The sequence below is a fragment of the Solanum stenotomum genome, chromosome 8, assembly GCF_019186545.1.
Source record: "Solanum stenotomum isolate F172 chromosome 8, ASM1918654v1, whole genome shotgun sequence".
Taxonomy (NCBI): Eukaryota; Viridiplantae; Streptophyta; class Magnoliopsida; order Solanales; family Solanaceae; genus Solanum; species Solanum stenotomum.
Genome location: NC_064289.1, coordinates 51,411,293 through 51,438,904, shown reverse-complemented (window position 1 = coordinate 51,438,904; position 27,612 = coordinate 51,411,293). Strand labels below are relative to the sequence as shown.

General features: G+C 36.3%; 2 pseudogenes; both read left to right on the top strand.

The window, feature by feature from the left end:
* The first annotated feature begins 4,790 nt into the window (after positions 1-4,790).
* LOC125873907 (bi-functional coumaroyl CoA and feruloyl CoA ortho-hydroxylase F6H2-2-1-like) lies at positions 4,791-7,843 on the top strand (annotated as a pseudogene).
* Positions 7,844-15,048: 7,205 nt separating this feature from the next.
* On the top strand, positions 15,049-16,761 carry LOC125875233 (bi-functional coumaroyl CoA and feruloyl CoA ortho-hydroxylase F6H2-2-1-like; annotated as a pseudogene).
* The last annotated feature ends 10,851 nt before the right edge of the window (positions 16,762-27,612 follow it).

The following is a 27,612-nucleotide window of genomic DNA, read 5'->3' as shown; positions in this document are numbered from 1 at the left end:
TTGATGTTGATAATCCTTAATGAATAAGTTTACAAGATTATCACTTAAATGAGTCTTTGAATATCTAGCTCACCATTTTGTTGAAGATCATGTGTGAAAAAGACTTTTGGTGAAATATACTTTGTCCGATCTCCTTTGATTGTATCCTCCCTTCAATTGAGCTATATATTATTTTCGTATATGGTGGCTGGAATATCATTTTCAAAAGAAAATAACATATATTTTTTGAATATGATAGATCATGATTACAACCAAACACACTCCCGACTTAATTCATAGATCAATATTATTTCTGCCTGATTTGAATAAGTGGTTACTAATGTGATTCTTTGAATGCCAAGATATTGTTGTGTCTTCATATGTAAATAAATAGTCCATTTGCGATCGAGATTTATTTAGATCAAATAAATATTCTGCATCTACATAATCAAATCGTTTCTAACTCGGAGATCGATCATTTCAATTTTATTGAAGCTAGTCTTTTCTTCTGAAAGAAAATCACACTTCTTCTATGTGTTGAGTCACTTGCTTTGTTAGTTTCTTGTCATAACTTGAATGATAATATGACAATTCTTTCACATAATTTTCGTTATTTATATCAAATAATCTTCAAGCATTTACATAACCAACAATCTATAAGTGCACCAATTGCACTAATACATGGCATTTTAAATCATTTTCATGAGATCAAAAAGATTCTTTCTCTGTGTTAAGCAGTCTCAAAACCATTGGGTACTCAATGGAATTGCTTTATGACCTATTAAATCCTTGAAGGATTTCCATATAACCTTAATCGTCTAGTTAGGCATAATAATCATTAATTATATGTATGCAAGTATTTCATCTATTGCCAGACTGAAACAAGTCTCATTGCATCCACCATTGAAGAATATATCTCCATTTAATAATGTCAGGGTTTTTGCGAAACCCTTTATGCCCCGAGGCACAAACCACACTTTATATCTTACGGTTATACTTTCGCACAATGATTCATTTGTACTACATTGACATTATATTTTGATCCATGAACTATAAGATCAAAAACATCACTTTTCTAAGTGAAACAAAATATACTTGAATAGTGCCAATCATTTATCTGTCCACACTATATGACAGATTCTAATTTAAGATTCTCGTAACCATTTATAACATTGAGTGCTACTTCATATCAAATATATCGTCGACCATCATTTTGATATCAATTCCAATACGTCATAACTTATCAAGATCTCTTTATTTTTCATCATTTTCAGGTACCTGAACCTTTGCCAAGGTTTTATGAAGTGTTATGTCATAGTGCCCTTTCAAAGAACTTACCTCATTATCATGACCATTTTGATAATTTTCTCCTCTCCTTCCTCAAGGAGTTTTACGTTTGGAATCGATTGGCCTATCACACTTCTGGAGTACCATAAAATCTGTCCTTCAAGGACTATTTATTGGAGCATTTGCAGCTTAATTAAAATATTGGGTCAGCAAATACATCTGACAAATTATTTGCAACATTTTGCAAATGAATTATCTCTTGAACTTCAAGTTCACTTTTTTTAACGAGGATCTAGATAATTCACCCCACACATAATTTTCAGCTACTACATATCTGCACACATCAAATTTTCAGATGGAAATTATTTGGTTCCTGACCCTGAACCAATTTTGATAGGAGAACTTTGTTTGCATGATGCATACATGTTAAATAAACTCATCTCATACCAAATTTTATTTTAGAGATTTGTTCTCATAATCAATGGTCTAGCTATAATTGGAGGCAAATAATTTCTGCTAAGCCAACCAATATTATCAACATAATTTTATAGTTTGGAACTGTGCTCTTAATTTAACAATTTGAGCAAACAACCTTACAAAAATCAATTTGTAAGTTGATAGAAATGCACATGTGACCATACCGTAGATGCATCTATTAAATCATAATAGTAAGCGGTCCACATGACAGGTGAACAGGCCCATATTCACCTTTTTATATGTTTCAAATAATTTCACGGGATACAATCCCAACCTTAGGAGGTACAGTGGTCATCTTATCATGAGAACAACCAACACAAGGGAATTCTTGAAGAATCTTTTATTTCTTCAAACATATAGTCACATGAATTCTCAATTTCTTTTGCATCACATCTGAACCAGAATGGTCAACCGGTTATGCCAACTGATATTTATTCTAGTAAACTTCTAGTTTACTTTTGCATGTGATTCGTTCATCATGCCCATATGTTTATACAACAAATAATTGAAAGACGGGCAACCTTTAATGTAAATATTCATAACCCGTTTTGATTGTAGTAATTTGAAGATATTTAATCTTTCAATAATTTACGGTCTCAATATAATAATTTTTCTTTTCAATTCCTCCGAAACTTAAAAAGTTTCTTTTGAGACTTACTACAACTACAATATTATGAAGTATTTCATTTTCTAGATAGTAACAAATTAGTCCTTTCGAAACTTTCAATTAATTTTGCGTACTGACACAAATTTCACAACACCATTCTTATGGTGACCATCTCCTTCAAATGAGAAAATTATTATTATTGTCATGGTTAAAATTATTACATGCAAGACTTATTTCCTGACAATCAATGACAAATTTGTGTTGCCACACAACATTTATTTTGGTCATGAAAACAACCTTTATAGAAAAAAATAATTTTTTCCTTTTGTCCTCCAATAGTTCATAATAAAACATACCACAATATTTGTGTAGTACTCAAAGTATATGACCAAAAAATTCATTATGTCAAAATATTTCTTTTTAATCTCTCAAACCTCCCGTAGAGGTGAGATGTGACATTTATCCAATAATACATGAACATGTTCTTATCCATACAAACACAAGTCACATTTTCTTAAAGAAATTGACCATAACTATTTGTACATGCTCCATAAGTTTTTATTATAAGCTCATTGTCATGCTTTGGCATTATCAAATTTATGTGACTCATCTCAACATCACTTTAAGTGGTCAAATGTACCAAATGTACTACCACTTTGTATTTCTTTATTTTGATGGAGGATTTACAAAACTTTTCAAATTGGGTTGCATCAACGACAAGGTGCCCAATATCTTTTCGTACCACTTTGATGGATAAAGATTACCTTCACATTTGAAGGACCATCTTAAGAAACAATGTGCCCAATAACCTTTCATACCAGTTTGATGGACAAAATTATCTTCATATTTGAAGGACCATCTTAAGAACCCATAATGTTCTTCCTTTAATTTACAACAATGATGATCATTAAATTTTACCACACTCATATTCATACATTCAACCACTTGTCATTTTTCAGACATATTATGCACTGCTACCACATTCACATAAAAGAATGGAGAAAATTAATTGGGCGAATTCCATGACTTTCAGTCAAAAGTATACAACTTTATATTAGTCATAATCATATCATCACTAGAGTGCAGTAGGACTTCAACCCAATGTCTTACCTAATAAAGACATATTTGGTCATAAACCAATGGGACTTGAACCGAACTTTTTATTATCATGGTGCACCGAGACTTTAACTCGATGTCTTACCCACTTGGTGCGGTGAAACTTGAATTCACCGTCTTACCCTCAATCAATGTCATAATAGGCCAAGTATACTTGAACTCGCCTTCAAACCTTTGAAATGTTACCATTTTTGTGATTTTATACATAAGTAAATTAATTCTTAACAAGACATGAAATATAGTCATATCACTCCAATTCAAGTTTCATGAAAAGACACAAAGACTAGCCCATCCACCTTTACATCCAAAAATATCCAATTGTTTGATTAAAAAAAAACAAATAAAAATGCATAAAATCTTAACCTAGACAATTATGCCATAAAAGTTGGTATGACTAATCTGCAACTCAATAAATCATTAAGGCTCAAATATTATAAAAATGTAGATACGATGAATTGAAATTATGCATGTGAACCACTTAGATTTTGGATCATCTATTATCTAATATGTAAATAATTAAATACATATGTTATCACTTAAGTTACTAAAGTAACATTACAATACATATTTTTTTGATCATGAAACATACTAGTATATCACAAAGAGAACATCCGACCACTTCGAAAACAAAATTGCTCCATTCGTGAATATCCTCTAATTAAATTGTAATAGCAACATTATAAGAGAATCGTGATGATAAAGTGTTGTAAAACTAAAGAAAAATAAGACAAGAAATATAGAAGATGAAAGCAATAGAAATAGGGAGACAAGAGATGAGAGTTTTTCTTATTATTCCAAGTCTTCAAATGTTCACCAAATTTTTAACTGTCTACAATATGACCTCTTATGCCTCTATTTATAGTGTAACATAGAGGCACACAAAACGTTAATCATAAACATGACATTAGCATGAATATAGTGGAGGAGGTTATGGAGGTGAATGGTTACAAGAATAATAGTCATAAAGATGAAGGTTATCTTCATAATGGAGGGAAGTAATGAAGATAATTATTCATAGTAACTTCTTGATATAGTGGACATCCATACCATAATATTTTATAATAGTAATACTATTTTAACTGATAATTTTTTATGGATATAATAGAGTACAAACATTTATGGTAAAACTTTGACCTTTCCTTCAATAGAAAAATAAACTTCAAATAATGTAAGAAAATCAGGGCAAAACCCTAACACCCCTCCCCCTCATAGACCACCCCCTTCTCCCCTGCCTCCCCCCGCACATCCCTCTCAAACCCACCATAAAAAATCACCCGAATTTCCCTCTTCCATTAGTGCACACGCATCAAGATTCAACACACAAATGACTTCATCAAAATTTGAACCAAATGATGATATACTTGATTTTGTAATCAAGAAAGTAAATGGACTAAAAGGTCTACTAGACAAAAGCCTTAAAATTATGCCAAATCAATGTATTCAACCAAAAGAACACATACTAGACAAATCTCAAATTGACAGTCAAGAATCAATCCCAATAATTGATATATCAATTTTTGATGATTTAAATATTGAAAAATAAATTCAAGAAGCAGAAAGCAAGTGGGGTTGCTTCCAAATCATCAATCATGGGATCCCAATTGAAGTTCTTGAAGATTTGAAAGATGCAACACACAAGTTTTTTGAATTGCTAGGTGAACAAAAAGTTACGTATTTTAAAGACAGCTATAGTGCTGGTGTGTGGATGTTTTAGAGTGCTATTGGTGAGAAAAATGATTTTTTTTTTGGAATGGAGGAATAATATAAAACATGGTTGTAATCCACAAAATGATAGCAATCTTTGGCCTCCTCAAACAAGGTAGTTTTTTGGGTTTTCTGTTTTGTTTTATTTCTAGGTCACGTATTTTTGAGTAAGTAAAAAACATACCTGTTGTATTATTTTTTCATGAGGTTCATACCTTTAACTGTAAGGAGTTTGTGTTTTCTATCTAAACTATAGTTAGCTATTTATCAAAACAAACCTCAAAACTTACTAGACCAAGTGTCTCAATACAGTCACAAAAGATTGGCATACACTAGAGTTGAAACCTGTAGAAAACAAAAATAAAACAAAAACAAAGCAAAAACATAAAATTAGGAAATATTTGACTAAAGTTCAACAATGTAGTTAGTTTAATCTAAAAGCCGTATTCCCCGGCAGTGGTGCCAAAATTTGATACACCCAAATTACACCTCCCTAAAGAATTATAAGCAGTCGTTGCCAAATAAAGAATCCAACTTGTAAGTTGGGACCGATCCAATGAGGAATATGGTTCAGACTTAAACGTAACTCACAATTACCTCTTTTTAGTTGAACTATTTTCGAGAAAAGTAAACAGGGGGGTTTGTAACTAAAATAACAGTTTGTTGAATTGAATGATTAAGTATCAAATAAACAAAATTCACAATTTGAGATATCAATGTAAGATGGAAACTAAGGTATATGTGTTCCCCACAAGCTCTTAACGCAGTAATCTTAATAACAGTAATCCTATCTTAGTGTTTTACATGCAAGACTTGTAAGTTATGTATCCCTAAGTGATTGGTAATCATCATAGGAACTTTCACTCGCAACTTGGTAAATCTACGAATGTGTGCTTTACTAACCCTTACCTTTACCCCAGATTAGTCATCGTGTCAATTTAGTTGGGACTTTACCCTCACTTCAAATGATTAAAGTCAGACTATAAGATAGCAGTGAATCCTTAACTAAATCTCCGTTGTTTAATAATTTTCTCATTCATTACCCCTTTGGTAAGGTCAAGTAGGAACGAGGCGAGTTCTAATGTTGCACACTGCTAAAAAGACTTCTAATCGAAAAGATTAACAATACATGCATGAACACTATTCAAGAATTACATAGTTATTATTCATACTTTGTTAATTGCTCGTCGTTCCCACAACCCTAGTTGTGGATTTAGCTACTCATGCTTGAGAATTCACAATTCATAATTAGGTTAAAAGAAATCATGAACTTACAACTAGAATAGATGCAAACCGAAATCTTGAATTGAAAACCAAAGTGAAATTGCATAAACCAACTTTCGGAAATTAATTTGCTAAGAGTTTGCAAAATAATTCCAAACTACCAAAACACAAGTCTCCAATATTGTCTAACCCTCAAAAATGGAAATAACAACTAATATTTATAGTAAACAAATCCTAAACCAAGTAGGAAACAAAATAAGGAAATAACAGCTCAGACGTGGTTTGCATCGACGACAGGACCTACGGACCGTGGGTAAACCTATGGTTTGTGGTCACCCTTCGTGGTTCAAATACTGGAACTTCAAATTTCTGATCACAAATGATGAATGTACAGGACGGTCCATCATTCAATCTACGGAGTGTCGCTGGCCTCCATGGTTCCACACTTGGTCAGACTTCCTTGAACTATCATCTACGCTGCAACACCTATGGCCCGTCACTGGCCACTTCTAAAATTTTCAGCTCTTATCTCAATCAACCACATCCAAACCTATTTCCTGCAAGAATTACACAAAAAACATTATTTCTAATAACAAAATAGCCTGAGACATACATAAATTCTAAGTGAACTGCATCAAAAATATCGTAAACTCACAGTATATCAGGATGTATGCAAATCTTATTTCTACTTTTGTGGGGTAAACATGTTGTTTTTGATGGACTATGGAAACAATCTTAGTGAAATTTTTTACTTTGACATTAAATTAGCTTGCCATTAAATTTCGTACGCTCTTAACGAAGTTTCTGACTTTTTCACTGGTTTATAGGAACCAAGTCTTGGAGTATCAAAAATGGGCTAAACCACTTGCTAAAAAGCTTTTAGAGGTGCTATTGAAGGGTCTCAATGTCAATGGATTTGATGAATCTTTAGAACCTTTCTTGATGGGAACTATGGCTATCAATATAAACTACTATCCACCATGCTCAAATCCAAGTATCACCATGGAAGCTCGTCGACACTGTGACGCGTCCTGCATCACTCAACTCTTCCAAGATGACACGGGAGACCTATATGTCCGAGGGACTAAAGGAGATAATTGGATGCACGTAAATCCAATCAAAGACGCCTTAGCGGTTAACATAGGTGACTTGTTGAAGATCATGAGGAATGATCGTTACAAGACTATTGAGCATTGTGTAGCAGTTGATTCGAGCAGGGCTCAAATATCTGTACCGCTATTTGTGAATGCTAGCTTTGATAGTGTCATTGGTGCATTTCCACAAATGCTGAAAGATGGAGAAAAATCAGTGTACAAACATGTCTTGCATTCTGATTATTGGGATTATTTCTACCATAAGAGGCCTTCTGGTAAAGCATCACTAGATTTTGCTAAAATTAGATATTTTAATCTACAAATTTCTTATTATGTGAATGTTATTGTATTGTAAATTTTTTTATCATGTAATGACAAAAAGTCTCTCTTTACATAACAAGTGAGTTGGTATTATAGTATCATTATCTTGTTTTGTTCTAACAATTTAATAATCTTATTTTCCTTTATCCTACTTTTTGTTTATTGTAACACCTCGGAAGCTAGATCGATAAGTTTTTATTGCAGAACTTACATGAACCAGTGAACCACAACAGGGTTCACGGACCGTGATAGGGTCCATAGTCCGTTGACCTACCCGTGGTCTTGACTTGAATCCCATCAGGCCCAGACATCAGACCACGGGACCCTTCACGGGCCGTGGTCTTGATGACGGAACGTGGTGGCGCCTGTTGAATCGAGGCAGTAGCTCCCATAGCCTAGCCCTCAGGCACCTCTCGCCCAAGTAAGGACCACAGGGACCTTCACGGTCCTTGGTCCTGAAGACTGGTAGTGGGGGTGTCCGTGGAGCGTAACCAGTAGCCCCCTAGAACTGAGCCACCAGACCTCAGCCCAATTGAGGGCCACGAGGGCCTTCACGGTAACTAGTCCTCCACACGGGCCGTGGTAGGGGCTCGTGGATAAGACCCCAGAACCTTCAGAACAACAGGACCAAGTGAAGACCACGAGGGCCTTCACGGTCTATGGTCCCTTTCACGGTCCGTGAAAGGGACCGTGGTCAGCCCGTCTGCAGCTTTAAGTCAGGGGTCTTTTGGTTATTTCCTATTTTGTTGGACCCCTAAACTACGTCGTTTTAACCCTAAACTATATGGTTTTGTTAGTTTTAGCCTATAAACATAACTAGAACTTATCCAAGTCATATCTTTAATCACAACTTAGAAAATTAGAAGCGAAAGAAAAGAAAGAGGCGACCAACCCTAAATTCAAGAACGCAACAAGTTTCCTCCAATTCCTACCCTGAAATAGAAGGATTTCTCTGTGGAATTCGTCACCAGGTATGTGGGATTTCACTAGTGGGTTCCTTTCGCCCATTGGGTCCCTAGATTTCAGTCAGATTCTTGATTCCCTCCATATTATATAGACCTAGGGTTTCTTAAATGTTAGAATTGTTGGGTCTTTTAGCTGTTAAAATGATCCACATCAGATTATTATGTTACTACGTAGTTTATTGCATAATTTCAGAACCCTAACTATGTAGTTCTTTAGTTCTTGAATTACACATGCGAGGCAAGATATTTCAGTTATTTCAGATATATATGCCCTCAGTCTTTAATGTGTCATTATCAGTTTATTAATGTGCATTCTTAGTTTGCATGTCATTTTGAGCTATCCAGTATATTACAAAAATTCAGTCATAATATATTAAGCACTTAATCCATTGGAAGTAGCTTAATATCGAGTTGGACTAGGGTTCAGCATACCCGAATAGTTCCAGAACTACGAGCCATGTAGGTTGTAAGTCCCCTCTGTGGGCATCATTTTAGTGATCACGCCAGCATGCCTCTATATCTTTGGCTGGGTATATTGGGTCCTCTCGATGAGGCGTATACATCGGACTACTCATTTGGCTCATGTGGTTTTATTATCGGTTATTAGTAGCTCCCATAGTTCAGTCAGATTCTATTGCATTGACCATTTATTAGTATATTCAGTATTTCAGTCTCATCGTGTTATAAATTGGTCATTGCAATCAGTTAGCTCAGTATTCAATATCTATAACATGTTCAGATTATGCCCTTGCTTTATTGCTTGTTCAGTTATATGTTTATTTCAGCTTTACTCTATCATGCATGCTCAGTACCTTTCAAGTACTAACGCATACTCTGCGCTACATCTTCTTGTGATGTAGGTTCAGGTCCTTAGTTGTCAGATCACGCTTAGATCGGTTCCCGATCTCCAGTTTGGCAGTATCAATGGTGAGTCATCATTCTTCTAGGACAATAGTCATGTTATCATTTCAGTATTTTAGTCTTTTAGTTTCAGTTTTGCTAGACTTAGTTGGGGCCTTTCCCAACATTTCTAGTTAGTGTAGAGACTTATTTCAGACATAGTTAGATTCAGCCTAGTATTTGAGTTTGATGTTTCTTTTGTATTAAACTCTCAGATTTGATATTTAGTTTTAGTATATGGGTATCCCCCCAGTATTTCAGATTTATTTATGATTAGCTTCCGCATCAGTTTTATTTCTCAGTTTATCTTTAGTATGCTCATGATTATGCCAGCAGGGTTAGCTTGGGGTCACTTGTGGTCTTAGGTCCCGTGTCCACGTCTTGGGGGTAGCTCGGGGCGTGACAAACTTGATATTAGAGCACTAGGTTTAAGTGTCCTAGGATGTCTGAAAAGCCACACTAAGTAGAGTCCTTTTCATAGGTATGAAGTGCACTACATCTAATGAGAAGGAGGCTACAAAGTGTTTTAGAAAAAAATCTTCATTTTCTTGTTACTTTTATCATGCGTAAGGTATGATCTAACTCCATTCTAACTCGACATTCTACGTTTCAATGATCATGCCTCCTCATAGAGCTAACGCCAGGAATGCGAATGCCAGGAATGGAAATGCAGCTCCTCCAGTCCTAGATCAAGAAGTTTCGAATGCAGAGTTCTGGAATGCCATTTAGATGTTGGCTCAGAGTGTGGCCAACCAGAATAACCAGCGGGCTCCAGTTCCAGAAAACGCTAATGTTGGGTCAGCTGCAGCCAGAGTGCGAGCCTTTTTTAGGATGAATCCTCCAGAGTTCTTAGCATCGCAGGTTGGAAAAGATCCCCAAAACTTCATTGATGAGGTCAAGAATATCTTTAAAGTGATACAGGTAATTGTGAATGATCGGGTTGAGTTAGCATCTTACCAACTTAAGGATGTAGTTCATATCTGGTATACTCAGTGGAAGGAGAACATGGGTACAAATGCAACACCTATCTCTTGGGATTGCTTTAGTGAGACCTTTCTGGACATGTTTTTCCCAAGAGAGCTAAGGGAGGCAAAAGCTCAGGAATTTATGAACTTAAGGCAACATAGCATGATAGTCCAAGAGTATGGGCTCAAGTTTACCCAACTCTCTAGGTATGCTCCTCACGTGGTGGCTGATTCTAGGGCCCAAATGAACAAGTTTCTTTATGGAGTGTCAGACTTAGTAAAAATAGAATGTAGGAATGCTATGTTGCTGGGAGATATGAGCCTCTCTAGGCTTATGAATCGTGTTCAGCAGGTTGAGGGTGATAAGCTTAAATAACAGGCCAAGGAGAATAAGAAGGCTAGGATTGGAAACTATGAGTATTCCCAACAGAAATCGGGTGGTGGAAATCGCTCGCAAGGTCAGCATAAATTTTCAACTCCAGCCCCTTCATCAGTTAGTGTTCCGTCCTCCAGGTTCTGTAATGATCAGAAAGGTAGGGCATCTGGCTCTAAGTCTCAGGGGATTGTTACAGGTACCAAAACCTACCCAACTTGCCCTAAGTGTGGTAAGAACCATCTGGGCAAGTGCCCTGCAGGAAAGGAAGGATGCTTTGGGTGTGGTTAGTCTGGTCACAGGTTGATGGATTGTCCTTCTAAACAGGGTCAAGGAGGCAATGCTAAGCGAGCCCAGTCTACAACTTCAACAGCACCGCCAGGTCGCCTGACTCAGCAGGGTAACTCTTCTGGTATAGGTGTGGTCAGCACCAGAACAGACTCTATGCTCTTCAAGCTCGCCAGGATCAGGAAAATTCTCCTGATGTAGTCATTGGTACGTTATGAGCCTTTGATCTCGATGTTTATGCTTTGTTAGATCCAGGGGCTACCCTTTTCTTTGTGACTCCTTACATAGTAGTTAAGTTTGGTGTTAGTCAAGAAACTGTCTTAGAACCTTTCTCAGTCTCTACTCCAGTCGGTGACCCAGTTATAGCTAGACGGGTATACAAAAATTACCCTGTCACAGTCTTTCAGAAAGTCACCTCAGCAGATCTTGTAGAGTTAGAAATGGTAGACTTCGATGCCATTCTAGGCATGGATTGGTTACATTCTTGTTATGCCTCAGTCGATTGTAGAACTAGGATTGTTTGTTTCTAGTTTCCAGACGAACCGATCTTAGAATGGAGGGGTAGTAGCTTATCGCCTATGGGTCGATTCATTTCTTACCTTAAGGCCAGAAATATGATCTCTAAGGGCTATCTCTATCATCTAGTTCGGGTTAAGGATTCAAGTTCTGAAACCCCAACTCTTGAGTCAGTTCCAGTGGTTAATGAGTTTCCAGAAGATCTTCCCGGAGTTCCTCCTGGTATGGAAACAGACTTTGCAATTGATCTCCTTCCAGATACCCAACCTGTCTCTATTCCTTCTTACAGGATGGCTCCATCCGAGCTTAAGTAATTGAAAGAGCAGTTGAAAGGCCTTCTAGATAAGGGCTTCATCAGACCTAGTATTTCGCCATGGGGTGCACCAGTGTTGTTCGTAAAGAAGAAAGATGGTTCTCTCAGAATGTGCATTGACTATAGGTAGTTGAACAAGGTTACAATCAAGAATAAGTATCCCATCCCCAAGATTGATGACTTGTTTGACCAACTCCAGGGTGTTAGTCATTTTTCAAAGATAGACCTCAGATCGGGTTATCATCAGCTCAAAGTCTGAGATAGTGACATTCTGAAGACAGCCTTTAGGACTCGGTATGGTCATTATGAATTTGTAGTTATGTCATTTGGACAAACCAATGCTCCTGCAACTTTCACAGGATCGTGATTGGGTCCACGGTCCGTTGACTTGCCCGTGGTCTTGACTTGAATCCCACTAGGCCCAGACATCAGACCACGGGACCCTTTAAGGGTCGTGGTCTTGATGACGGGCCATGGTGGCGCCCGTTGAATCGAGGTAGTAGCCCCCGTAGCCAAGCCCTCAGACACCCCTCGCCCAAGTAAGGACCACAGGGACCTTCAAGGTCCATGGTCCTGAAGACGGGTCGTAGGAGGGTTCGTGGAGCGTAACCAGTAGCCCTCTAGAACTGAGCCACCAAACCTCAACCCAAGTGAGGACCACGAGGGCCTTCACAGTCTGTGGTTCTCTACACGGGCTGTGGTAGGGGCTCGTGGATCAGACCCTAGAACCTTCAGAACCACAGGACCAAGTGAAGACCACGAGGGCTTTCACGGTCTGTGAAAGGGACCGTGGTCAAGCTGTCTGCAGCTTTAAGTCAGGGGTCTTTTCCTATTTTGTTGGACCCCTAAACTACGTCGTTTTAACCATAAACTACATGGTTTTGATTAGTTTTAGCCTAGAAACATAACTAGAACTTACCCAAGTAAGATCTTTAATCAAAACTTAGAAAATTAAAAGCTAAAGAAGAGAAAGAGGTGACCAGCCCTACATTCAAGAACGCAACAAGTTTCCTCTAGTTCCATCCCTGAAATCAAAGGATTTCTCCATGGAATTTGTCACCAGGTATGTGGGATTTCACTAGTGGGTTCCTTTCACCCATTGGGTCCCTAGATTTCAGTCAGATTCTTGATACCCTCCATATTATCTAGACCTAGGGTTTCTTGAATGTTAGAATGGGTCTTTAGCTGTTATAATGATCTAGATCAGATTATTATGTTATTACTCAATTTATTGCATAATTTCAGAACCCTAACTATGTAGTTCTTTAGTTCTTGAATTACACATGCTAGACCACATATTTTAGTTATTTCAGATATACATGCCTCAGTCATGAATGTGTCATTATCGGTTTATTAATGTGCATTCTCAGTTTGCATGTCATTCTGAGCTATCCAGTATATCACATAAATTCAGTCATAATATATTAATTACTTAATCCATTGGTAGTAGCATAATAACGAGTTGGACTATGGTTCAGCATACGCGAATAGTCCCAGAACTACGAGCCACGTAGGTTGTAAGTCCCCTCTGTGGGCATCATTTTAGTGATCACGCCAGCATGCCTCTATACCTTTGGCCGGGTATATTGGGTCCTCTCGATGGGGCGTATACATCGGTTTCCACATTTAGCTCATGTGGTTTTATTATCGATTATTAGTAGCCCCATAGTTCAGTCAGATTCTATTGCATTGACCATTTACCAGTATATTCAGTATTACAGTCTCAGCATGTTATAAATTGATCATTGCATTCAATTAGCTCAGTATTCAGTAGCTATAACATGTTAAGATTATTCCCTTACTTTATTGGTTGTTCAGTTATATATTTATTTCAGCTTTACTCTATCCTGCATGCTTAATACCTTTCAAGTACTAACGCATACTCTGCGCTACATCTTCTCGTGATGTAGCTTCAGGTCCTTAGTTGTCAGATCACGCTTAGATCGGTTCCCGATCTCCAATTCGGCAGTATCAATGGTGAGTCATCATTCTTTGAGGACAATAGTCATGTTATCATTTCAGTATTTTAGTCTTTTAGTTTCAGTTTTGCTAGACTTAGCTCGGGCCTTTCCCAACATTTCTAGTTAGTTTAGAGACTTATTTCAGACATAGTTAGATTCAACTTAGTATTTGAGTTTGATATTTCTTTTGTATTAAACTCTCAGATTTGATATTTAGTTTTAGTATATGGGTATCCCCCAAGTATTTCAGATTTATTTATGATTAGCTTCCGCATCAGTTTTATTTCTCAGTTTATCTTTAGTATGCTCATGATTTTGCTTGCAAGGTTAGCTTGGGGTTCATTGTCCTAGGTCCTGTGTCCGCGTCTCGGGGGTAGCTCGAGGAGTGTCAATTTTCTAGCAACAAAGAACACAAATATGATGATGATTTAGTAATTTATATGGAAATGCACTCAAGCATATGTAATTTTTTATTCTAACATATTTAAGTAGTACTGCTTTTATGACTTTTTAAAGTTTTTTGCAATGTACTCAAAAAAATATACACATTTGATATATGTCCCTATCAAATATTTTCAATTGTCATAATAATTTATGGCTATAAATTATAATATTAAAAGTAAAATACAATATTATATTATAGTAGTACTATTTTTACTGATAATTTTTTATTGATATATTAGAGTACAAAAATTTATTGTAATACTTTGATTTTCATTCAATAGAAAAATAAAATTCAAATAAGGTAAGAAAATCAGGGCCAAATCCTAACATCCCTCCCCCCTTAAACCCACAATAAAAACCCTAAATCTCCTTCTTTCATCATTTTCATAGAAAACCCTCTTCTCCCCTCCCCCCCCCCCNCCCCCCCCCGACACACCCCTCTCGAACCAACCCTAAAAAAACCCCCAAATTTCCTTCTTCCATTAGTACACACGCATCAAGATTCAACACATATATGACTTCATCAAAATTTGAACCAAATGATGACATACTTGATTTTGTAATCAAGAAAGCAAATGGACTAAAAGGCCTAGTAGACAGAAGCCTTGAAATTATCCCAAATCAATGTATTCAACCAAAAGAACACAGACTATACAAATCCCAAATTGACAATCAAGAATCAATTTCAACAATTGATTTATCAAATTTTGATGATTTAAATGTTGAAAAATCAATTCAAGAAGCAGCAAGCAAGTGGGGTTGCTTCCAAATCATCAATCATGGGATCCCAATTGAAGTTCTTGAAGATCTGAAAGATGCCGGACATAAGTTCTTTGAATTGCCACCTGAAGAAAAAGTTAAGTATTGTAAAGACAACTATAGTGCTGGTGAATCTGTGTTGATGTTTTGGAGTGCTATTGGTGAGAAAAATGAAAAAGTTTTGGAGTGGAGGGATAGTATAAAACATGGTTGTAACCCACAAAATGATAGCAATCTTTGGCCTCCTGAAACAAGGTAAATTTTTGGGTTGTCTGTTCTGTGTAATTTATAGGTCATGTGTTTATGAGTAAGTAAAAAACATACCTGTAGTATTATTTTTTTCATGAGTTTCATATATTTAACTGTAAGGTGATTGTGTTTTCTATCTAAACTACAATTAGCTATTTATCAAAACAAAGCTCGAAACTTACTCTACCAAGTGTCTTAATACAATCACTAACGGTTGTGTCACAAGTTAATTAGACTTAAAATTTCATCATAATGGCAGTTGACTCATTAATTTTGAGATGTATTTTGATAGTTAGTTGATGAAAGTCAGATAGTAGACTTGTAAAAATCTTTTACTACAGCCGTAATTATGTCCATTATCTCTAAATTTTATAAAGGTATATATAACTTAAATCAGAATTATATTGCATATATAGGAATTTTTTCTATCCGTTTTACAATAATATATCTAGTATAATTCACAAGTAGGGTATGGAGAGGATAGGATGTAGGCATATCTTATTTCTACTTTTGTGGGGTAAAATTGTTGTTTCTGATGGACTATGGAAATACTCTTAGTAAAATTCTTGACTTTGACATTAAATTACCTTGCCATTAAATTTTATTTTCTCTTAACGAAATTCCTGACTTATTCACTGGTTTATAGGAACCAAGTCTTGGAGTATCAAAGTGGGCTAAACCACTTGCTAAAAAGTTGTTAGAGATACTATTGAAGGGTCTAAATGTCAATGTAATTGATGAATCTTTAGAGCCTCTCTTGATGGGAACTATGTCTATCAACATAAACTACTATCCACCATGCCCAAATCCAAGTATCACCATGGGGGCTCGCCGACACTGCGACGGGTCTTGCATCACTCTGCTCTTTCAAGACGACACGAGAGGTCTATATGTCCGAGGGACTGAAGACGATAAATGGATCCATGTAAATCCAATCAAAGGTGCCTTAGTGGTTAACATAGGTGACTTGTTGCAGATCATGAGCAATGATCGATACAAGAGTATTGAGCATTGTGTAGCAGTTGATTCGAGCAGGGCTCGAATATCCGTACCGCTATTTGTGAATGCTAGCCTTGACAGTGTCATTGGTCCATTTCCACAAATGCTGAAAGATGGAGAAAAACCCGTGTACAAACATATCTTGCATTCTGATTATTGGGATAATTTCTACCGTAAGAGACCTTCTGGTAATGCATCACTAGATTTTGCTAAAATTTAATATTTTAATATTCAAATTTCTTGTTAGGTGAATGTTATTGTATTGAATTTTTTTTTTATCATGTAAGGACAAAAAGTCTCTCTTTACATAACCAGCGAGTTGGTATGATAGTTTCGTTATCTTGTTTTGTTCTAATAATTTAATAATCTTATTTTCCTTTATCCTACTTTTTGTATATAATAACTTTACCTCATATATTTTTCTTTGAAATATTGTAGTTTTATTCTTCTAATGATGATGTATAACACTGTGATAATTTTAAACTTGAATTCTATAATTTGTAAAATGGGCTTTCTTTAAAGCGGGTACCGAATATAGATTAAGAAAAAAACATGTACTAATGATGGGTAGTAATTATCTCCACCATCAACTAAAGATCTTGAGTTTAGAAATGTAAAAATGAGGGGAAAAGACCTACTTAAATGAAGCTTATCATATTCTAAGATCATGATTGGTAGTAACTATCTCCATCATTAACTATAGATTTTGAGTTTAGAATGAATTACTTTACTCCTAAGACTGGTATCAAATATAGGGTGACAAAACCCCCCAATCATCAAAGATTGTTATAGGTAGTCTCTCAATGACGAAAACTAGTATCAAATATCGAGTTTTGATTATCAAACACTACGTAAATTCTATAGAAAATTCTCCCTAATAATAAAAACTTATTCATGAAAATATGATTTGTCAAAACGATCCAAGTTTTGCGTGGTCATTGCCCCATTTATTTATTCGCTCAACTTATTAGAAAACTGTGTTGATATGTTGTAGAATGTAGTTTCCCAACCTTTTAACCAGTATAATTTCACATTTCATGAATTTTGAGCTTTTGGCATAGTTGAAATTTAATAATTTCACATTTGACACTATCTAACATGTTGGGAGAGAGGTAAATAAATGTGTCGATTTTCTAGCAAACGAAGAACACAAATATGATGAAGATTTAGTAATTATATGGAAATGCACTCAAGCATATGTATTTTTTTCTTCTAACAGATTTAAGTAGTACTGCTTTTATGACTTCTTAAAGTTTTTTTCTATGTATTCAAAAAAATATACACATTAGATATATGTCCCCATCAAATATTTTCAATTGTCATAATAATTTATGGGTATAAAATTATAATATTAAAAGTAAAATACAATATTATATTATAGTAGTACTATTTTTACTGATAATTTTCTATGGAAATAATAGAGTACAAACATTTATTGTAATACTTTGATTTCATTCAATAGAAAAATAAAATTCAAATAAGGTAAGAAAATCAAATGTCGAGTTTTTATTATCACATGTCGAGTTTTGATTATCAAATACTACGTAAATTCTACAAAAGATTCACCCTAACAACAAAAACTCATTCATGAAAATATGATTCGTCAAATCTATCCATGTTTGGCCTATTTATTGCCCCATTTATTTACAACTCAATTCATTAAAAAATTGTGTTGATATGTTGTAGAATTAAGTTTTTGACCTTTTAATTAGTATAAATAAGAGTATAATATCACATTTCTTGAATTTTGAGCATTTGGCATAGTTGAAATTTAATAATTTAACATTTGGCACTATCTAACACGTTTGGACAGAGGTAAATTAATGTGTCGATTTTCTAGCAAACGAAGAACACAAATGTGATGAAGATTTAGTAATTTATAGGGAAATGTACTCAAGCATATGAAATTATTTCTTTTAACAGATTTTAAGAAGTACTGCTTATATAAATTTTTAAAACTTATTCCTATTTACTAAAAATAAAAATATATACACATTTGATATATGTCCCTATCAAATATTGTAACATCCCGCCTTCGAAAGAGCTAAATTTGAGATTTGTTCAAGTTAAGCTTAAGTTATGAGTTTTGGGTCAAATTCAAACGACCATAACTTCCAGTACAAGACGAGTTAAGTGATCCGTAAGATATCAAATGAAAGTTCGTTGAATCCTCTTTCCAACGCCACCGAGTTTGCTAATTTTTGAATTCGGATGAGGGAGATATGCCCGTTTGATGTAAGCCTGTCCAGTTAAGGAAAGTTGCCAGAATTAATGTGGGTATTTTGTCATTTTCTTTACCTCATCAACTTAAAACATTTTTAGTAATATTGTAAGGGTCAAAATTGATTTGGGTCAGTTTTCACAATCCTAAATACGCTTAGGATTTGGAGAATAGTTCAAAAGGAGAAAAGAAGAAACGTTCAAGGCATTCGTCAATGTTCTTGAGATTTGTCGAGGAATTTCGCAAGGTTTGATCCTTAAGAGGTATGTAAGCTATCATAGTGTTGGGTTTGTTCAACCACATACCAATCATGTGATTTTAATCCGTAATTTCGTTCTTGAGGTTGAATGACTTGAGTTCTTGATGAGTTTCTTGAAGTTTCGTTTTTAAATCGTTAATGATGAGTTTGATGAGTTCTTGAGATGAATGTTAGGAGTTAAAGGGTTTTTTTTAAGTAGATTTTCATGTAATTATGTGGGGTATTCAAATCTAAGTGAGTTGGAAAATAACCATTCAATTCTAGGCGAATTAGGGGCAAAAATCGAAGAAGAAAATTCATCGGAATATTCTGGGGAGAGGCTGCAGCAGCGCACCCCTGATGAGCCAAAGTTCTGGGGACGCATGCCCCCGATATGCCAAGGGGGCTGGGGGCGCACCAGCAGTTCACCACATTTGAGTCTCTAAAGTTTAGGGGCTAGCGCCCCACGCCAACAGTGTTCCAAGGTTGCCTGCACGCACCTTTTTTCTGTCGTCTGCTCCATCTAAATTATTTTAAAGTGTAACTTTACTCCCTTATGATTCTAACTACTCTAAACTACACCTAAACATCCAGAGATCCTTCATAACATGAACCATAACCCTTGAATTCATAATTCAAATTCAAGGTAGAGTTGAGTAAAGTCTTGAGAGTTCTTTCGAGTTATGTTGAGATGTCCTTTAGAATTTTTTTAAAACTTGTTTTAAGACTTGAGTACTTGAGTTTGAGGATGAGGAGAGTCGAGTTTCATTTTCCAAAAATAATATATGGGAACTAAATATTTCCAAGAGTAAATGTTTTTACATTTAAAATGAGAGGAAACATCAATTTTCAAATGAGTTCATGAGGAGTTTTTGAGTGTAATCTCTTTTAAGAGAACCTTTTGAGTTATCAAAGCTTGAGGATGAGGAAATATTTTTAAATATATGAGCTTAGTTATATTTTTGGGAGTAGTATTGAGCACCGATATGGGAACGAGTTCATATAACTCAAAGTCCTCATAAACCATGTAGCCAACGTGGGTAGAAAAGGGTCATACTTTTTAGATGATTTTGTATTTATTTTTAAGCATAGCTTAGTGGATCCACTTAGTTGAGGATGTATTATACTACGACAAGGTATAGGACAGCTCTGGCAGCGTGGGCGAGACGCTGTATCATCACATAACTCATAGTGATGGTTGTCGGTTACATAATCTCCCAAATTGAGTTATTTTTTATCTTTACATACAAACTGGGTTATTATTGTATTTTAAATACATCGAGTTGTTATCTACTATTTTAAATGCTTTACTGCATCTTTACTGTTGTTTTTATACTGTATTGAGTTGAATATCCATGAGTTGAGGTTGAGTTGAGTCTAGTTAAGGTGCGTATGTTTCCTCCTTTCCAAGTTCAAGCTTTTATGTTATATTCAGTGTTCCCTTTACATGTTGTACATTCAATGTACTTATTCCATTTGTCCTGCATCATTTCGTGATGCAGATACAAGAGATCGAGGTCATCAACAGGCGCTTCGTTGATACCATAACAGTTTGAGTTATTTTGGTGTGCCTTCTTGCTTTTGGAGGATCCCTTATTTATTTCTATTATTTCAAAAAAAAATTAGGATGATCAGGGTCTTGTCCCGACATCCCTCATAGTATTAGAGGCTTCATAGATAGACATTAGTATTTAAGGAGTCTTTCTTTCATTTCCCTTGATAATGTTTTAATAAGGAATCTTGAGAGTTCTTTCGAGTCATATTGAGAAGTCTTTTACAATTTTTTAAAAACTTGTTTTAAGACTTGAGTACTTCAGTTTGAGGATGAATAGAGTCGACTTTCATTTTTCAAAAAGATTATATGGGAACAAAGTATTCTTGAGAGTAAATGTTTTTACATTTAAAATGAGAGGAAACATTGATTTCCAAATGAGTTCATGAGGAGTTTTTTTAGTATAATCTCTTTTAAGAGAACCTTTTTGAGTAATAATTTCAAAGCTTGAGGGTGAGGAAATATTTTTAAACATACGAGCTGAGTTATATTCTTGGGAGTAGTATTGAGCACCGATATGGGGACGAATTCATACAACTCAAAGTCTGTAACACCCTGAAACTAGATAGGGGGTTTAGCATGGTAGGACTCAAAGATACCACTTAACAAGGACCAACCTAAAGCCCACGAAAAAGCCCCAGGAAAACCTCTTGAGGTAGTGAACCACGATCGGGACCCACGTCCCGGGGACGGGTCCACGGTCCATGGATGGGGGAGTCATGGTTGACCTAAATTCTCTTACCATGAACCACGCCTGACCAGGATGGGCCATGGGTCCATCCACGGTCCGTGGGTCATGGTCTCCTGGGTCAAGTCAGGGAAATTGTTTTAGGGACTTAAGGGTCTTTTTTGGTTTTAATTAGAATTAAGTGATGTCATTTTGCCTAAGTCTAAAACACCTATATATGTATTTTTAACCCCTAAATTCACTCATTTAAATCATTCTCTCAAATCCCAAAAGAAAATCTTCTCAAATATTCTCTCTCTAGAAGTTGGAACAAGAAGGAAGAAATTGAAGCTAGGTCAAGTTCAAGGCTCCAATATTCAAGCTTGCTAGGACTTTGTAATCAAGGTATGATGGCTTTTCATCCATGGAATCCTTCCTTCCATGGATTCCCTAGAATTTCCCCAATTTGATGAAGAATTCCCCAATTCTAGCTAGGGTTTCTTCCGATGTTGTGGGTTATGATGAATATTGATCCAATTGAATGGATTGTGGTTGTTTGTGATTGAATTGATAGGATTACATGATTTTAGGATGAAATTACATGTACCCATGCCTATTTCATGATTCTAGCCTATAATTTATATAGTTGAATTTATGCCTTGAAGGGAAACTTTATGGATTAGATGTATCCTTCTAGGGTTGATGAATTATGACTAAAATTTCTTGAGATTGAAGCAAATATGAAGAATATGATCTTTATGTCTTAAGAGTAAAGCATAGGTGATGATCATGAGATCTAGGGCTTTGAGAGTAAAGTTTATGAGATGAATTATTGGTAATTGATGTTATTGGTGAGGAATGGATACTTTTCACACTAATTGCTTAACAATGAATGTATGAATGTGAAAGGTCTACTCACATGAATGATTCTAGGTTGAAAGGATTGCTCACCTAAAATGAATCTAGATTAAAAGACTATTTAAATGATGAGGCTAGAGGTGATTACCCTTCACCCCATATGAAAGGATATAAGGTGATTACTCATACTCCTTAGAATTGAACAAGAGGTGAGTCCCCGTGTTCTTATTATGATGAACGGACATGGAGGCAAATAACCATGATACCTATGAAATAATGTGGAGGCGAGTAGCCGCATTAAATGGCAAATGATGTAGAGGCGCGTACCCGCATCATATGATGATATTGTGAGGCGAGTACCCGCAATCTGAAAGTAAGTAAGGCAAGAGGTGAATATCCATTATCCTTGTATGTAAGGCAAGAGGCAAATACCCATTAGCTTTTATAAGCTAGGCAAAGAGGCGAATCCCTATGTCTTTAAAAGTAATTTATGAATAATGAGAACTATAATATGAAGAATGAACTAGCTAGGAATGTTGCTTGACTAAGGACAAGTAAGGGTGTTTAAGGAAGTATTTCCCTTTCATTATGATGCTTATTATTAATTGACTATGCCTTGTGTCTTGTGTTGACTAATGCTTATGTTTAAGTTGTTTATGCTAGCCATCATATTTAGTATTTGATTGTACTAACGCATACTCTTGCCTTCATTCTTATCAAATATAAGGTCCGACAACATATATTCCCACACTTGTGGCTAGCTTCATTGTTGATCAAGGAAGTGAAGTTTTGGTGAGTCCTCATTGTGTTCAAGGATGTGATTACCACTTTCTTTTATGTCTTTTATTCATGTCTGACTATTGTATGGGTTGTGTCCCGAGACTTGATTCATGTTGTTTAGATGATTTGAGACAAGTGTATTAGACTTCCGTTTCATTTTATAAAGACTTCGATTGTATTGATAAAGTTTTAATTTCTGCTCAATCTATTACTTTATGTTATGATATACTAAGTGGCCTTTATGAGGCTTCTCGGGGTATTGTACGCCTTGTTACATCTAGGGGTACCCTTGGGTCGTGACAAAGTCCTCATAATCCATGTAGCCAAGGTGGGTAGAAAGGGTTAAACTTTTTAGATGATTTCTTATTGTTTTTTAAGCATAGCTTAGTGGATACACTTAGTTGAGGATGTCTTATACTCCAACAAGGTATATAAAGCTCTAGCAGTGTGGGCGAGATGTTGTATCATAACATAGCTCATAGTGATGGTTGTCGGTTAAAGAATCTCCCAGATTGAGTTATTTTGTATCTTTACTTACAAACTAAGTTATTATTATATTTTTAAATACATTGAGTTGTTATCTACTGTTTTAAATGTTTTATATAAACTCCATATTTATTGTTGTTCTTATACTATATTCAGTATAGGAGGTCTTGTATGTCTTGTTATATCTAGGGGGTACCCCTGTGTTGTGACAAACTTGTTAATCAGAGCACAAGGTTTAGAATGGTTCTAGGATGTCTCAAACCACGTCAAGTAGAATCTTGTAAATAAGTATGAAGCGCGCCACATTTATGAATGAGAGGCTACTAGATATTTAGGAAACTTCACTTCTTCATATCTCTAAGTCGTGCCATGGAGTTTAACTCTATAAAGTATTTCTCCTAATCTTTGACCAATGGTTTTCACGATATGACTAATAGAAGGGCTAATGCTAGAAGGATGAAGGGAGATAATGTAGGGGCAAGAAGTTCCTCTCCAAGCTCCTTCTCAAGCTCCGATTGATCTGTTGGGCTGAGAATGTAACAAATGCATAGTTTAGGTCGGCTTTCCATGTGTTGGCTCAAGCCGTGACGGCCCAAGACAATAGAGAGGTGGTAGCTCGTGTGAACCCAAATGTGGGTATGGCGGCGACAAGAGTGAGGGAATTTACAAGGATAAACCCTTCGGAATTTTATGGCTCCAAAGTTGAGGAAGATCCTCAAGAGTTTATCGATGAGGTCTATAAGATACTTGCTATTATGGGAGTAACTCCAGTAGAGAAGGTGGAGTTGGCCGCTTATTTACTCAAAGGGGTTGCTCAGATTCGGTTTAATCAGTGGAAAGAGGCAAGGCCGGAATGACCTGGTCCCATAGAATGGGAAAGGTTCAAAAGTGATTTTCTTGATAGATTATTCCCTCTTTAGATGAGAGAGGCCAATGTGCTTTAGTCATCAACCTTCGGTAAGGAAATATGAGTGAAAGGGAGTATGCTTTGAGGTTCACTCAACTATCTAAATATGCTCTTTCTATTGCGGTGGATCGTAGAACCAATATGAGTAAGTTTGTGTCTGGTGTGTCTGACTTGGTTGTCAAAGAGTGTCGCACAGCTATGCTTGTCCATGACATGGACATTTCTCGCCTTATGGTGCATGCCCAACAAATTGAGGAAGAAAAGATCTAGATAAGCAAAGAGGGCAAAAATGGATGATGGTAACTTTTCACACTCTACGTTCGGTGGACGGGGTCGTTCAAGGTTTCTGCAAAGGTTTTCCGGGAAAGGTTCTTCCAATGCTCATCCAAAGCCTAACAATGAAAGGTGTCTAACCCAAAACCACAAGGAGATGGTAATAGGTCTTTGATGCCAACTTGTGCTAAATGTGGAAGGAATCATGAGGGTAAGTGTCTAGCGGGATTTAATAGTTGCTTTGGGTGTGGACAGACAGATCATAAGACTATGGATTGTCCTTTAGTTCCTAAGAATGAGGGAGATACTCGCCGTAGGGATCAACCCTACCCTCCATCCAGTCCAAGTGGTTTGGGTGCAACTGCTCCTAAGCAAAACCGATTCTATGCTCTCCAAACTAGAGTTGATCAAGAGAGTTCCCCAGATGTGGTGACTGATATGTTAAAAGTTTTTCAAATTAATATGTATGCTTTGCTTGGTCTCGGTGCTACTTTGTCCTTTGTGACTCTTTATATTGCTATGAGATTTGACGTGCTCCCTGAAGTGTTACTAGAACCCTTTTTATGTCTCTACCCTTGTTGGTGATTCTGTGTTGGCTGAGAGGGTATATAGAAAGTGTTTTGTCTCCCTATCACGTAGAGTTGGTTTAGTCGACTTGGTAGAGCTTGATATGTTATATTTTGATGTCATACTTGGTATGGATTGGTTGCATTCATGTTATGCTACCATTGATTGTAGAACTCGAGTAGTCAAGTTCCAATTCCCAAATGAGTGTATCCTTGAGTTGAAGGGGGGAAATTCTATGCCTAAAAGTTAGTTTGTTTCTTACCTTAAGGCTAGAAAGATGATTTCGAAGAGTTACTTCTACCATCTACTGAGGGTGATAGATGTAGATTTCGAAACTCCTTCTCTTGAGTTAGTCCCAGTTGTAAAGGAATTCCCGAAAGTGTTCCCGGATGATCTACCCAATATTCCTCCCAAAAGAGAAATAGATTTCGGTATTGACCTTCTTCTAGATACACAACCTATCTCTATTCCCCCTCATAGAATAGCTCCGGAAGAACTTAAGGAGTTGAAGGAACAGTTGAAAGATCTGTTAGACAAGGGTTTCATCTGATTGAGTATTTCACCATGGGGTGCTCCAGTTTAATTTTAGAAAAAAGGATGGTTCTCTACAAATGTGCATAGACTATCGCCAGGTTAACAAAGTGACTATTAGAATAAGTATCCTCTCCCAAGGATTGATGATTTATTTGACCAACTTCAAGGTGCAAGTTATTTCTCTAAGATTGATCCCCGATTGGGTTATCACCAGTTGAGGGTAAGTGAAGAAGATATTATGAAAATGGCTTTTAGAACTCGATATGGTCATTATGAGTTTGGGGTGATGTCATTTGGCTTGACTAATGCCCCGACGGCATTTATGGACTTGATGAATAGGGTGTTTAGACAATACCTTGACATGTTTGTGATTGTATTCATTGATGGTATCTACTCAAGAAGTGAGAATGAGCCAATGGATCATTTGAGGATCATATTGCAAATCCTTAAGCACCAACAACTTTTTGAAAAGTTTAGCAAGTGCGAATTTTGGCTAAGTTCCATAGCTTTCCTGGGTCATATTGTGTCAAGCAAGGGTATAAAGGTAGATCTTAAGAAGACGTATACGGTTAAGAGTTGGCCTAGAACTCTATCACCTTCAGACGTTAGAAGTTTATTGAGTTTGGCTAGTTATTATCGACAATTTGTTGAGGGGCTCTTTTCTGTTGCCTCTCCATTGATGGCTTTAACTCAAAAGAAGGCTAAGTTTGTATGGTCATAATTATGTGAGAAAAGTTTCCAAGAGTTGAAATATCGATTTACTTCCACTTCGGTTTTGACTTTAACGAAAGGGATGGATGGTTTTGTGGTATAATGTGATGCCTCATAAATTGAGTTGGGATGTGTGCTTATGAAAAACGGAAAGGTTATTTTGTATGCTTCAAGGCAACTTAAGGTTCATGAGAAGAATTATCTGACCCATGACCTTGAATTAGCAGCGGTGATTTTTACCCTAAAGATATGGAGGCACTATTTGTATGGTGTCCATGTAGATGTGTTCACCAACCACAAAAGTCTACAATATGTGTTTAATCAAAAACATTTGAATCTACGCCAAAGAAGGTGGCTTGAGTTATTGAAAGATTATGATATGAGTGTCCTTTATGACCCCAGAAAGGCAATTGTAGTAGCGGATGCTCTTAGTAGATTGTGTATGGGTAGTGTTGCTCACATTGATGATGATAAGAAAAAGTTGGTACAAGATGTACATAGATTGGCCCGTTTGGGTGTTCGCTTTATGGATTCCACCAAGGGTGGTTTTATGGTTCACAATGGTTCTGAATCTTCCTTTGTAAGTGATGTGAAAGCCAAGCATCGCCTTGATCCGATCTTGGTAGACTTGAAAGAAGGGGTATTCAAGAAGTCTGTTGAGGCTTTTTCCCAAGGGGGAGATGGAGTACTTAGATACCAAGGTCGATTATATATTCCAAATGTTGATGACTTAAGGGAACAAATTTTGACAAAAACCCATAGTTCTCGATATTCCATTCACCCGGGAGCCACCAAGATGTATCGTGACTTGCGGGAGATCTATTGGAAGAATGGGATGAAGAAGGATATTACTAGATTTGTGGCTAAGTGTCCAAATTTCCAACAAGTGAAGGTTGAGCATCAAAAATCGAGAGGCTTATCCCAAGACATTAGCATTCCTACTTGGAAGTGGAAAGATGTGAATATCAACTTTATAGTAGGGTAGCCACGTACTCGGCGCCAATACGATTCGATTTGGGTCATAGTAGACCGAATGAAAAAGTCGGCCCATTTTATTCCCGTCAAGGTTTCTTATACGGCGAAAGACTATCCTAAGTTATATTTGAGATAAATAGTAAGGTAACATGATGTGCCATTGTTTATTATCTCTAATGGAGGTACTCAATTTACTTCTCAGTTTTGGAAGTCATTCAAAAAGGGTCTTGGCACTAAAGTGAAACTTAGAACGGCTTTTCACCCACAAACTGATAGGCAAGCGGAGCGAACGATCAAAAATC